Below are 11,043 nucleotides of genomic sequence, written 5' to 3'. Positions count from 1 at the left end.
GTGGTGCAAGCCGGCTGTAAAGGGAGTTGTACCTGAGGGATGTCGGGACGTAGCTCAACCTAGAGGAGGGCGAAGGGAGGAGGCAACTGCCCATGTTGCGGCAGTGAGCAATGGACGAAGGCAACCTCACCGACTTTGTGAGAGAGAACGGCGGGAACCCCTGATCGGGACGTGCCGACAGTGGGTTTTCGCCGTCGGTGACAGTGACCGCATCTACACTAAAAGCATCCACCCCTTCCCCCGGCGGACGTGGTGATCCGCCGGGATGTTAGAGATGTGGCCACAGTCGTTTTGTGCGAGAGAGTGTGAAGACTGAAGAGAGCAACCCCAGCAAGCAACCGTGTAGGCTCGTCCTGCCTACTAAAGGACATATATTCCAAACAATTTGATAATCTCTCTAACCAAGGTAGGGACGAGGAGTAAACGGAGGGACTAGTAAAATTTTCTCCTCGTCCTGCGAGCCACCGCGCGCGTGGGCGAGGGAGCGGGCGTAAAGGCATACTAGTAAGCAAGCTTCACCTCATCCTGCGAGCCACCGCACCCGTGGGCGGGGGAGACAGCGTACTAAGCAAGCTTCTCCTCGTTCTACGAGTTGACGGGACACATCAAAAGTACTGCAGTGTATAGAGCCTTGCCTCTAAGGTAGGCCCCACATGGTTTGCCTCTTTTTTAATATAACGCGTCAAGTCGCAGTTTGTTTGTTCACCCATGGTAGATGATCCTCCATCAAGTGGACAACCAGTACACGTGTCAAATTACCACGTGGGCTGCCTTTTCGTACAGAAATGAGCTCCACCGGTGTACCCGCGCGGGTGTGGTTGGGAAAGAGACGGGAGTACGTGCGCCGTGCGTGCACCTATTCTCTTCGTGCACGTCACCCACCTACATGGGTGTGTGTGAGAGAGATACAAACCTAGACAGATGGCGTGTGCGTTCGTGAGTGTTTTTTGTTTTGGGGGGTGTGGTGATTTCGTGAATGTATATGTGGGAAAATGTGTCGATGACATCATAAACAAAATTTTGCATGCAATGTGTGTCAAATAGAGGCATATCCATATCATATAGAGAGGGCCAGAGGGGGCGATCCACGAGAAGAGAGGGAGGGGTCATAGATATCGATAGAGTCGAAGAGAGGATCAAGTGGGTGGGTGCGAGATGGATGAAGAGAGCCACCGAAATTGTGTGTGTGCAAGTCAAAGATATAGGGCGACTGACCTACCAGAACATCAGAGGGCACAGGGCAAGTTTGTGTGTGGCAGGGAGACATGACTAGAGCGCTCAATGTATCGGTGTGCGTGTGGGGGGGTGGGGGTGGGGGGAGGGGGGAGGCAGACGCCTAACTAGAAAGGTAGAACGACTCGTATATGTGTTGAGAAGGAGAGACCCAGCTATGTGTTGAGGGAGATGGGTCGACATCCATACATAACTGAAGGACGGGAAATATGTTGGGATAGAGAGAGAGAGAGGAGAGAGAGGGAGGGAGAGGGGTAGAGTGTTGGATGGGTGATGGAGTTGCTTCTCAAAGATGGTGGGAGAGGCCTACTAGACAAACTGAGGGTAGAATTGCAATATTATCAATGAGAGTGGGGATGTGTTTATGTGTGTGCCTATGCATGATAGATCTGTCGGGACGGATGCATGGATGATGAAGGGGAACCCTGTGTTTGCTAAGCAAACCTAACTAGATTGGTAGATCAATTGTTGTTTGTCGGAGGAAGGGAGAGACATAACTAATGAGGTAGATCGATCGACGATTGGGGAAAATGAGTTATAAGGACCTAGCTAGCTATATGTATAGTGGGAGATCGGTCGGTGTACATCCATTTGTTAGATGCAAATAAGGCCCAGCGAGATGGATAGATAGTGAGAATGGAGCTAGGAGGTGGTGCGAGAGGCCGAGCTACTAGCTAGATAGGGGGAGGAGTGTGCGGTTGTGAGATCGATGAAAAGAGGGGTGAGAGTTTACACATGTGTGGGACCATATGAGAGACACGAGGCATGGACACATAAAGGAGGAGATGGAAGGTGCGTTGTACGTATGTTGTAGGTAGACACCGGAGGGGTTTATCGATCGGCGTGTGTCGGAAAGGAGTTGTGGAGACTGTGGGAGAACAACCTAAATTAGAAAAATGAATGTGCATGATGGATAGAATGCCGAGGGAGGGCGAGGGCGAGGAGGGCGTGTGTATGCACGAGAGAAAAAGTTAGTGCTAGCTACAAAGGTTAGAGGATTGTGTGGGTGTAAGAGACTAACAAAGATCATAATTTGATATGAAAGTGGATTCAGATATTTGAATAGGAGATCATAGTGTTATAAACATATGCATGCATGAATATAGCGGTGATACGCGTGCTGTGGTTTTGCACATGTTATACCATAATGTGATAATGCATGGCGTTTGCAACTCATAGCTAAATGTTGAACAATCTAAACCATACCATATATCGAACAATCTCACATTTTATTTGAATTTGTGATAATGTGTGGCGTTTGCAGCTTACAACTAAATATCGAACAATCTAAACAATACTATATATCGAACAATCTCACATTTTATTTGAATTTGTGGTAATGTGTGGTGTTTGCAACTCACATCTAAATACTTGTAGGCGTAGGGGGCGGGGCACCATACATTATGTGATAAACACATTATACATATGAGACATGGTTTAGATTATGAAGATCTAGCTAGAGCTTGAAATGTACTGTGATTTGAAATCAACATAAAGTGGATTCAAAAAATTGAGTTCAAGTTCATATAGTACACATAGTTCATATCTAACTCGAGAGTAATCATGTGATGTGTTATGAAGATAATACACAAACGATGGTTTAACTTGACAATAATGATGATTGTAGATCTTATTAAAATAGAGAAACAAATTCAAATGGTTTGACTTCACAACAATCATTATTGTAGATCTTATTAAAATAAAGAAACGAATTCAAATTTAGTTCATATTGAAGCGGTAGTATATACGTTTGGAATGCACTAAAACGCTCATTTGAGTAGCAGTTTGCATGCATTATACACATAGCGAAATATTTTAATTGAACATAACATGAATTCAAAGTTTTGAATGAAATTTGTAGTGCAAATTGATTTGGTACAATACACAGGACTAGACTCTCTTGTGTGCTGCGAATTGATTTCTTTTTGTTTTTTCGTCTACGGAAGTGTGAATTGATTTGGTACAGTACACGTTGGGCTTGTCCGGAAATTTCAACCCGCGCCTTGTTACCCCGAAATATTTAAGATATATCTTTGTCTCGTTGTGCTCCGACAACTCCCTCCATCTCAACCCACGCCTTGCTATTCCAAAATTACAATGCACGCAAAAACTCCCACCTCCTGTGAAATCCCGACACTCGAAATGCCCGTGATACCCCTGAACCGAAAGAACCGCCTAGCTCAAATCGGTGGGGGTATTTTCATAACTTACCCCACATTTCGGACAAGCGCGTCCCTAAGCCATGGTTCCCCACTCCCATCCCATCCGCCCACCCATTCGTACACCGAGGCCACGAAAACCCGCGAAGCCCCACACCCTCCTCCGTCCGCCACCGAGCCTGAGCCTCTTCCCCGATGATGTTGTCCACAGAAACACCTCGACGTCCCTCATCCACCATACCGGATGAGGATCCGTTGTCGATCTCATCGTCCCACCGGTTCAGCCACCCCGTCCTCCACCTCCAAGGAGCTGCCCCGACGTTCCCCTCGTCTTTCGCGCCACCTCCATTCCCACACCGCCATCTTCACCTGCACCACCGGAAGAGCATCATCATCACTGTTTCGTCGGATGAAGCCGAGGCCTAATCGGCGCCACCAAAGAGGTTGTACACTAATCGTCGCATTTTCTTCTTGATTCGATCTCACGGTGCTGCCGGTGCTCCCGAGCCGACAAGGCGCGGCTCCATCGATAGCGGCGTCGCCGACCACTTCCTCCACGGCGTCGCTCCCTCGGCAGCGACGTCCACATCAATAGGAGCTGCTGCTGCTTTAGCTCTCGCTCGTGCTGCTGCTCTGCACTTGCTCTCGGTCCCCTACTTGGTCTACTCTTCCTATTGCTCTTGCTCGCGCTTCTGCTCTCTCTCTCTTGCTCTTGCTTGCGATGCTGCTCCGATTTAGCTACACTTCAGTCGACTGAATCGACTTTTGGGCCAGTCGATTTTCAGGGGGGGCTCGCCGGAGTGAAGGAAGAACCAGCCGCAACGGGGAGGGGGGCTCGCCGGAGAGGTACCCCACTATCTATCTTAGGGTTCAGGGTGGGGGCGGTGGTCACCGGCGGTGGTGGGGCGGTGGCGTGGGGATCGACGGAGAAAAAGCTCGGCACGGGGGGGGGGGCTTAGAGGGATGGCTGCGGCGGCGGCGGACCGGCGGTGGGGAGTGGTTTCGGGGCGGGCGGGGCGGTGCACCGCCGGCCGTTTGGTCGGTGGTGGCTGGCGGCTCAGGGGGGTGGAGGTTGAAGTTGAACTGCAAGCCCTTGATTTCGTATCCAACGGCTGGAAAATCGACTGACCAGAGATGAAAAATTCAGTCGACCAGCTCTCGCGCGTGCTGCTGCCTGCCTGCTGCTGCTGCTTTTCTGCTACTAGCTAGTGCGTTCAGTTTCGACAGTAAAATTTAGTTTCGACGGTAAAATTCAGTTTCGACAGCAAAATGCAGTTTCGACAGTTAAGTTCAGTTTCGACAGTTAAATTCAGTTTCGACAGTTAAATTCAGAGATTAGCGACTGATGTATTTTACATCTAGCACTTTGTGGTTATGTATTTTACGTCATCTATTGGAGATGCTATTAGAATTCCACTCAGGTTAACGTTGTCTCTCCTGTCCTGCTTCAGCCTCGGCGTCGTACAACTCACCAGAGCTGCTCCAACAATGAAACCCTCCATCACAGTAGAGCAGTACCCCGGGCTCCATCTCAAGATGCCTAAGATCTTCTTCCCCTCCTTCGACAGCGAAGTCAGCCGGATCATCCTCACCGACCAACCCAATCATGCTGAGATCGACATGGCTTCGCCAAAGAGGTTGTACACTTGTTGCATCTCTTTTTTACTCTACATGTTATATATATTGTCCACTGAGCACACGCAGTAACATGAAATGCGATTAGTTTCTCCTTGTGATGGACTCTCTTAGCTATCCGTGATGGACTCTCTTGAATGCCATCATTATTCATCTCTGCGTGTTTGAGCTGTGCATTTGTCGATGGGCCTGGGAGTTGAGCTAGTAGGGCAGTGGCCTGGGTCCCAAATAGTAGAAGTAGGCAAGTAGCACAAAAACATTTTTTGAGTGTAGCTTTTCCTTGCTCAAGCCTGCCTACTAGAATCGCCAGTGCTTGAAAGGAAAAGTGAAGGAAAAACATAGGAATTGGAAAGTTTCCTATGGTACTACTATTCATGCATTTGGTTCAAAGGAATGGAGCAAAGGAAAACGGGAGGATTTGTTCCTTTAGTGTCTCCTTGGAAGAAAAACCATACGGATTTTAATTTCCACTTGTCCTCCTTTTCAAATTCCTATTCATGAAGCACAAGACTAAGAGATAGTAGCATAATAGCATTATAACTGTACATTTTCTTGTGGTTTGACTTAATCTCACCATGCTTCTTTGCATCCTGTGATCTTCCAATTCTTGTGAATCAAACACCCAGATTGGCAGAAATCCTGTGTTTTTAAATTCTCTGTTTTGCACGTGCATTACTATCCTATTACTGTGTATTTCCTATCCCTGCGTTGTTAGAATCCTCCAATTCAAACGAGCCCTTATAGAATTACTTCTCTTATAGATAGTTGTCAAAGAAAACCTTGTGTGGTTTATCCCGCTCCTGCTGCGCCGTTGTCCACCCAAGCTCAGCTGCTCCAACGATAGAAGGGTCCAGCATAGCAGGGATCTGGCCTCCAGACTATCTTTCGCCGCCTCAGATCTTCTTCTCCACTGCCGGCAGCCATGACAACTGCATTACCATAATCAACCGAGCAGATGACCTCGAGGACTACACGGGTCCGCAAGAGAGGTCGCACTCTTTCGTGTCTGCTTACTTATGCATCGCTTAATATTACATGCTACTTTATCGTCATGTTCACCGATTAGACTCTGAGTCAGCTCCAAACTAAAGGTCAAACTTGAGTTTTTAAATGGTTGTGGGGTACATATCGGGGCCACAATCAATAGTATCTATCTACTGTCTGGTTAATCTCTGGTGTCTACTATGAGTTTCATGTTGGGTGGGAAACAAACAGTAAAGAAGACATTATCTGTATTTTTTAAGTGAAGCCATTATCTGCCTGCTATCATTGGTTTTGGGTCTATCCACAGGTTGCTACCATCACTCTGGATTTCTGCATGCACTCCTTACATAATCTCACTATGTTTTATTCCTATGCATGTTAGTTATTGTACACAATGGAACTGAACATGTAGAGCAAAAGAGACGAGCCTTGTGTGGCAATAAAATTTCATGCAGATGTCGCTCCATGGTAGGCGCAAAGGCAGCCCCCCTCCACCCATTCGGATTGTAATTGAGAGGAAGATATATGTTCTTAGGGGGATTCAGAAGGAGAAGACCACTCATATTTAACCGCTGAGGTCTTCGCTCTAACTTGGCATGCTGATGTTGGTTATATCATACATATGGTGCCTTGCATTGCTTACTTTATACATCAAATATGTCAACTGCTTAGTTTAGACATGCTTTGTGTGAATGCCATCTGTTTAGTTTATTCATTGTTTATGTGAATTATGCAACGCCATCTTGTTTAGCCAGGCATCATATATGTGAATTTTGCAATGACATCCTGCTTAGGCAGTCATCTTATATGTGAATTATATCAGGCCATCCTTTTTTCGTTACATATTACATTTGTCAACATTGTTAGTACATTCAACTACTCTTCATGTGCATCAGCCATTTGACACGGTGATGGAAAATTCTGGAGTGAAAACAAGGTCTTCAGAGCAGACTATGCTATCTGACAAAGCGCATATCTCACTGGTTACGAATAGCTCCTCAGAGGAGGATTCAGAGACAGATGACCAGTCCTATTTCCCCCGATGTGTATGCTCTAACTTGGCAGGGCTATGTTGCTCATATCGTGCGTATGGTGTCTTGCATTGCTATGTCATTTGATTAGTTTAGACATGCTTTGTGTGAATGCCACCTGTTTAGTGTCTAATTACCATATATGTGAATTATGCATTGCCATCTTGTTGCAAGACATTATATATGTGAATTATGCAATGCTATCTTGTTGCAAATGCATTATATATGTGAATTATGCAATGCCATGTTGTTGAGCCAATCATCATGTATGCAAATTATATCATGCTATCATTTTTTTGTATTACGTGTTCCATTTCTCGACAACGTTTGCATATTCAACTACTCTTCCTATGCATCAACCATTTGAAGCAGTGATGGAAGTATCTGGAGTGAAAACAAGGTATTCAGAGCAGACAATGCTACCTGCTGAAGCAGACATCTTGCTGGATACAGAGAGCTCCTCAGAGGAGGATTCAGAGATTGATGACCAGTCCTATTTACCTCCTGAGGTCTATGCTCAAACTTGGCAGGGTTATATTACCCATGTCATGCATGTTGTCTTGCATTGCTTAGTTTTTACATCATATATGGATTGCCATCTGCTTACTTGCTTACAATCATATATTTGAATTATATCATGCCATCATGTTTACATACACAACATCTATCTGAATTATGGCATGGCAACCCATTTAATAAAGGCATCATATAGTTATATCATCTAATCCTGTTTAGTGTTTACAGTCATCATATTTTGAATTATGTCATTCTATTCAGGAATTATATCATGCTATCATGTTTCCATAGGCGGCATGTATGTGAATTATGGCATGCGACCCTATTTAATAAACACATTATATAGTTATATCATGTCATCCTATTTACATAGTCATCATATTTTGAACTATGTCTTTCCATCTTTTTTAGTTAGCCATCATAATGTGAAATTGTGTCATGCTATCCTGTTTAGTTAGACATCATATATGTGAAATTGTGTCATGCTATCCTGTTTGGTTAGACAACATAAATGTGAATTATTGCATGCCCTCTTTTATTCCCCACTATCCATTGCACTTGTCTATCATACGATGTTTGTACATTCAATTACTTTTCTTGTTTATCATCCATTTGAATTGGTCAGGGTGATGGTAGTATCTAAGGGAGTAACAACACGGTCTTCAGAAAAGATAGTGCTACCAGTTGATGCAGATAGAACCACGATTGTACTTTCCCAAGTACCAGCCCCACCACACATAACCCAGACTCTCGCAGATTGTACCCCTACCCAGTTGGACAGAGAACCAGTTACACCCCTTCTAACCCCAACCCAAGCAGATAGTAACCCAATTCCAGTTGACACAGCACCGTCTCCACCATAGAGCACCCAAACACGAGCAGTTAGTAAGGGAACTACAGTTCCCAAAGCACGAGGACCACCACTCTGAATCCCAACTCAATGCTTAAAGGAGAAGAAGAATTGTTCTCAGGCCAGGTTCTGTAGCTATGGTTAATACTCCTTTGCTCTTGCATCGTTGTATTTACTCAGACCAACTATTTTCAAATTTGATGGATGGAATTGAAACTCCAATGGCGTAACAGGTATGTTTTAAACCTGTTTCTTGAACTGGGTTGCTGTTGTAACTTGCTCTATGTTGATTTCAGTTTCAATTAAATAAAAAGTTATGTTCTCATGTCTTGCAGATTACAAGTGTTGTTATTGCTCTATAGTTTCCCACACTTATATTTTGTCTATTCTGCTTTGTCTTGAACAAATATTATTTGAAGTGTGTCTCTATCTTGATTTGGCAACAAAAACTAGAATGATATAGACCATAAAGTGACCATGGTACATAGATATATGTTTGTTACATGTTGTTATCCTGTGCACTTTATTACTGAACCGATTTACCAAAATGAGTTTCATATACAACATGGTAAACCTGTGATGTGTCTGCTTGTTTCTCTTTTATAATGCGGACAAAATATTGGAGAATAGTACCCCGTTATGCAATGGTAAAGGAAGTAATGCAGATAAGGTTCAAGATAATGAGACATCCCTGTTGGTCTCCAAGAAAGCTGATAAAAACTACCTTGATGACAGTGAGAGAACCCAAAAGTCTTGTCTTGATGTAGTGTTCGAGTTACTGGCCACTACTACTGGCAAAAGCTCTTCGAACTTGCTGCCTGAATCATTCGTCTTCTTGAGTCTCAGCTTCAAGTTGAAAGACATCGATCAGATGTGCTCCGACAGGAAGCTAAAAGACTGAGGAAGTCCCTGCAGAATTCAGATGCATACTTTCTGGTGCAACAACAGGCGTTGGAGGATTTAAGCGCTAAACAAGAGAAAGTTAATAAGCTTGCTAAGCATCTTGCCAGCATTATGGGTACCCAGGATATTGTTCCTTGAGATCTTCTGAAGTGGTTTTAGTTCTAGACTTGTTTTGCTGCGGCGTTTATTTGCACTGTTCGCCAACTTTGACAACCAATGTATATGATATGCTGCTTTGTTCCCTATATTTGCACTGGTGGCGAACTTTGATGCCCAATGGATGTAATATGTGTAATAGCCGTGATAGCCTAGCGTAAGTTGCTTGCTTATTTATTTCCTTGTTGTCTTGTTTATTTGTTTTCTTGTAGTCAGTGATGCTCTTTTTCTGTGGTTTGCTAGTGGCCGCAATAACCTATTTTTTAAAAGCAGGCCACAATAACCATGGGCTACATATTTACTATAGTGGCATTGGGCCTTCTACGGGCCGTAGAAACAATGGGTCTTCTACGGGGCGTAGACACAATGGGCCTTCTACGGGTCGTATCATCAATGGGCCTTCTACGGGTCGTATCATCAATGGGCCTTCTATGGGTCGTCTGATCGATTGCCCAAACATGGGCCAATAACATACCGAATTATGGCCGTAAACGGGCTAGAGTTGGAATCGTCCGTTCATGGGCCGACCATAATGGGCCGTCGTTAATCGGCCGATCATGGGTAACCTTCCTATTAATGATATTCCTGCAAAAGTTATTTTTTGATACTGGTGCATCGCATTCTTTCATTTGAAGACCTTTTGTGGCTATGCATGATTTGGTTACTCAAGTATTGCCGAGACCTTTGTCTATTGTTTCTCCGGCCCGACAAATAAATTCTCGAGTATTCGTTCTGGATTCTGTTATCAAGATGGGTGACTATAAGTTTCTGTCTTCTCCTATTGTTCTTGGTGACTCGGATATTGATCTAATTCTCGGCATGGACTGGCTTTCTAAGCACAAGGCTCAGCTTGATTGTGCTGCCAGGCAGATTCAATTGACACACTTGTCTGAGGATGTGATCATCTATGCCACTAATGACGATACCATTCGACTGTTTTCGCTCAATGAGAAGGGCGAGTTGAATGCCATCTCTCAGATTCCAGTCGTTTGTGAATATCAAGACGTCTTTCTAGAAGAGCTTCCAGGAATGCCTCCTCACCGGCCAGTTGAATTCGTCATCGATCTTGAGCCTGGCACGGAACCTGTTTGCAAACGTCCTTACAAGCTTGGACCAGAAGAGTTGAAGGAGCTGAAGAAACAACTCGATGAACAAGAGCGCATGGGTCTGATCCGACCGAGTTCTTCTCCATGGGGTTGTGGTGTTCTTTTTGTTAAGAAGAAGGATGGAACGGAACGACTTTGCGTCGACTACCGTCCATTGAACAAGAAGACAATAAAGAACAAGTACCCACTTCGCAACATCAATGAGCTTTTCAAGCAACTTAAAGGTGCCCAAGTTTTCTCCATGCTTGACCTCCGTATGGGTTATCATCAGATTCACATGCGTGAACAAGATATCCCCAAGACAACATGCAGAACAAGCTATGGTTCTTATGAATATACTGTCATGTCTTTCGGCCTTGTCAATGCTCCTCCAACATTCTCTCGAATGATGAACTTCATCTTCAACCCTTACACAAATTATTTCGTCTTGGTGTATCTCAATGACATCTTGGTCTTTTCAAAGAACAAGG

The sequence above is a fragment of the Triticum urartu genome, chromosome 2A, assembly GCF_056163025.1.
Source record: "Triticum urartu cultivar PI428250 chromosome 2A, HENAU_Tu73, whole genome shotgun sequence".
NCBI lineage: Eukaryota > Viridiplantae > Streptophyta > Magnoliopsida > Poales > Poaceae > Triticum > Triticum urartu.
Note: the sequence above shows the minus strand (reverse complement) of the source record.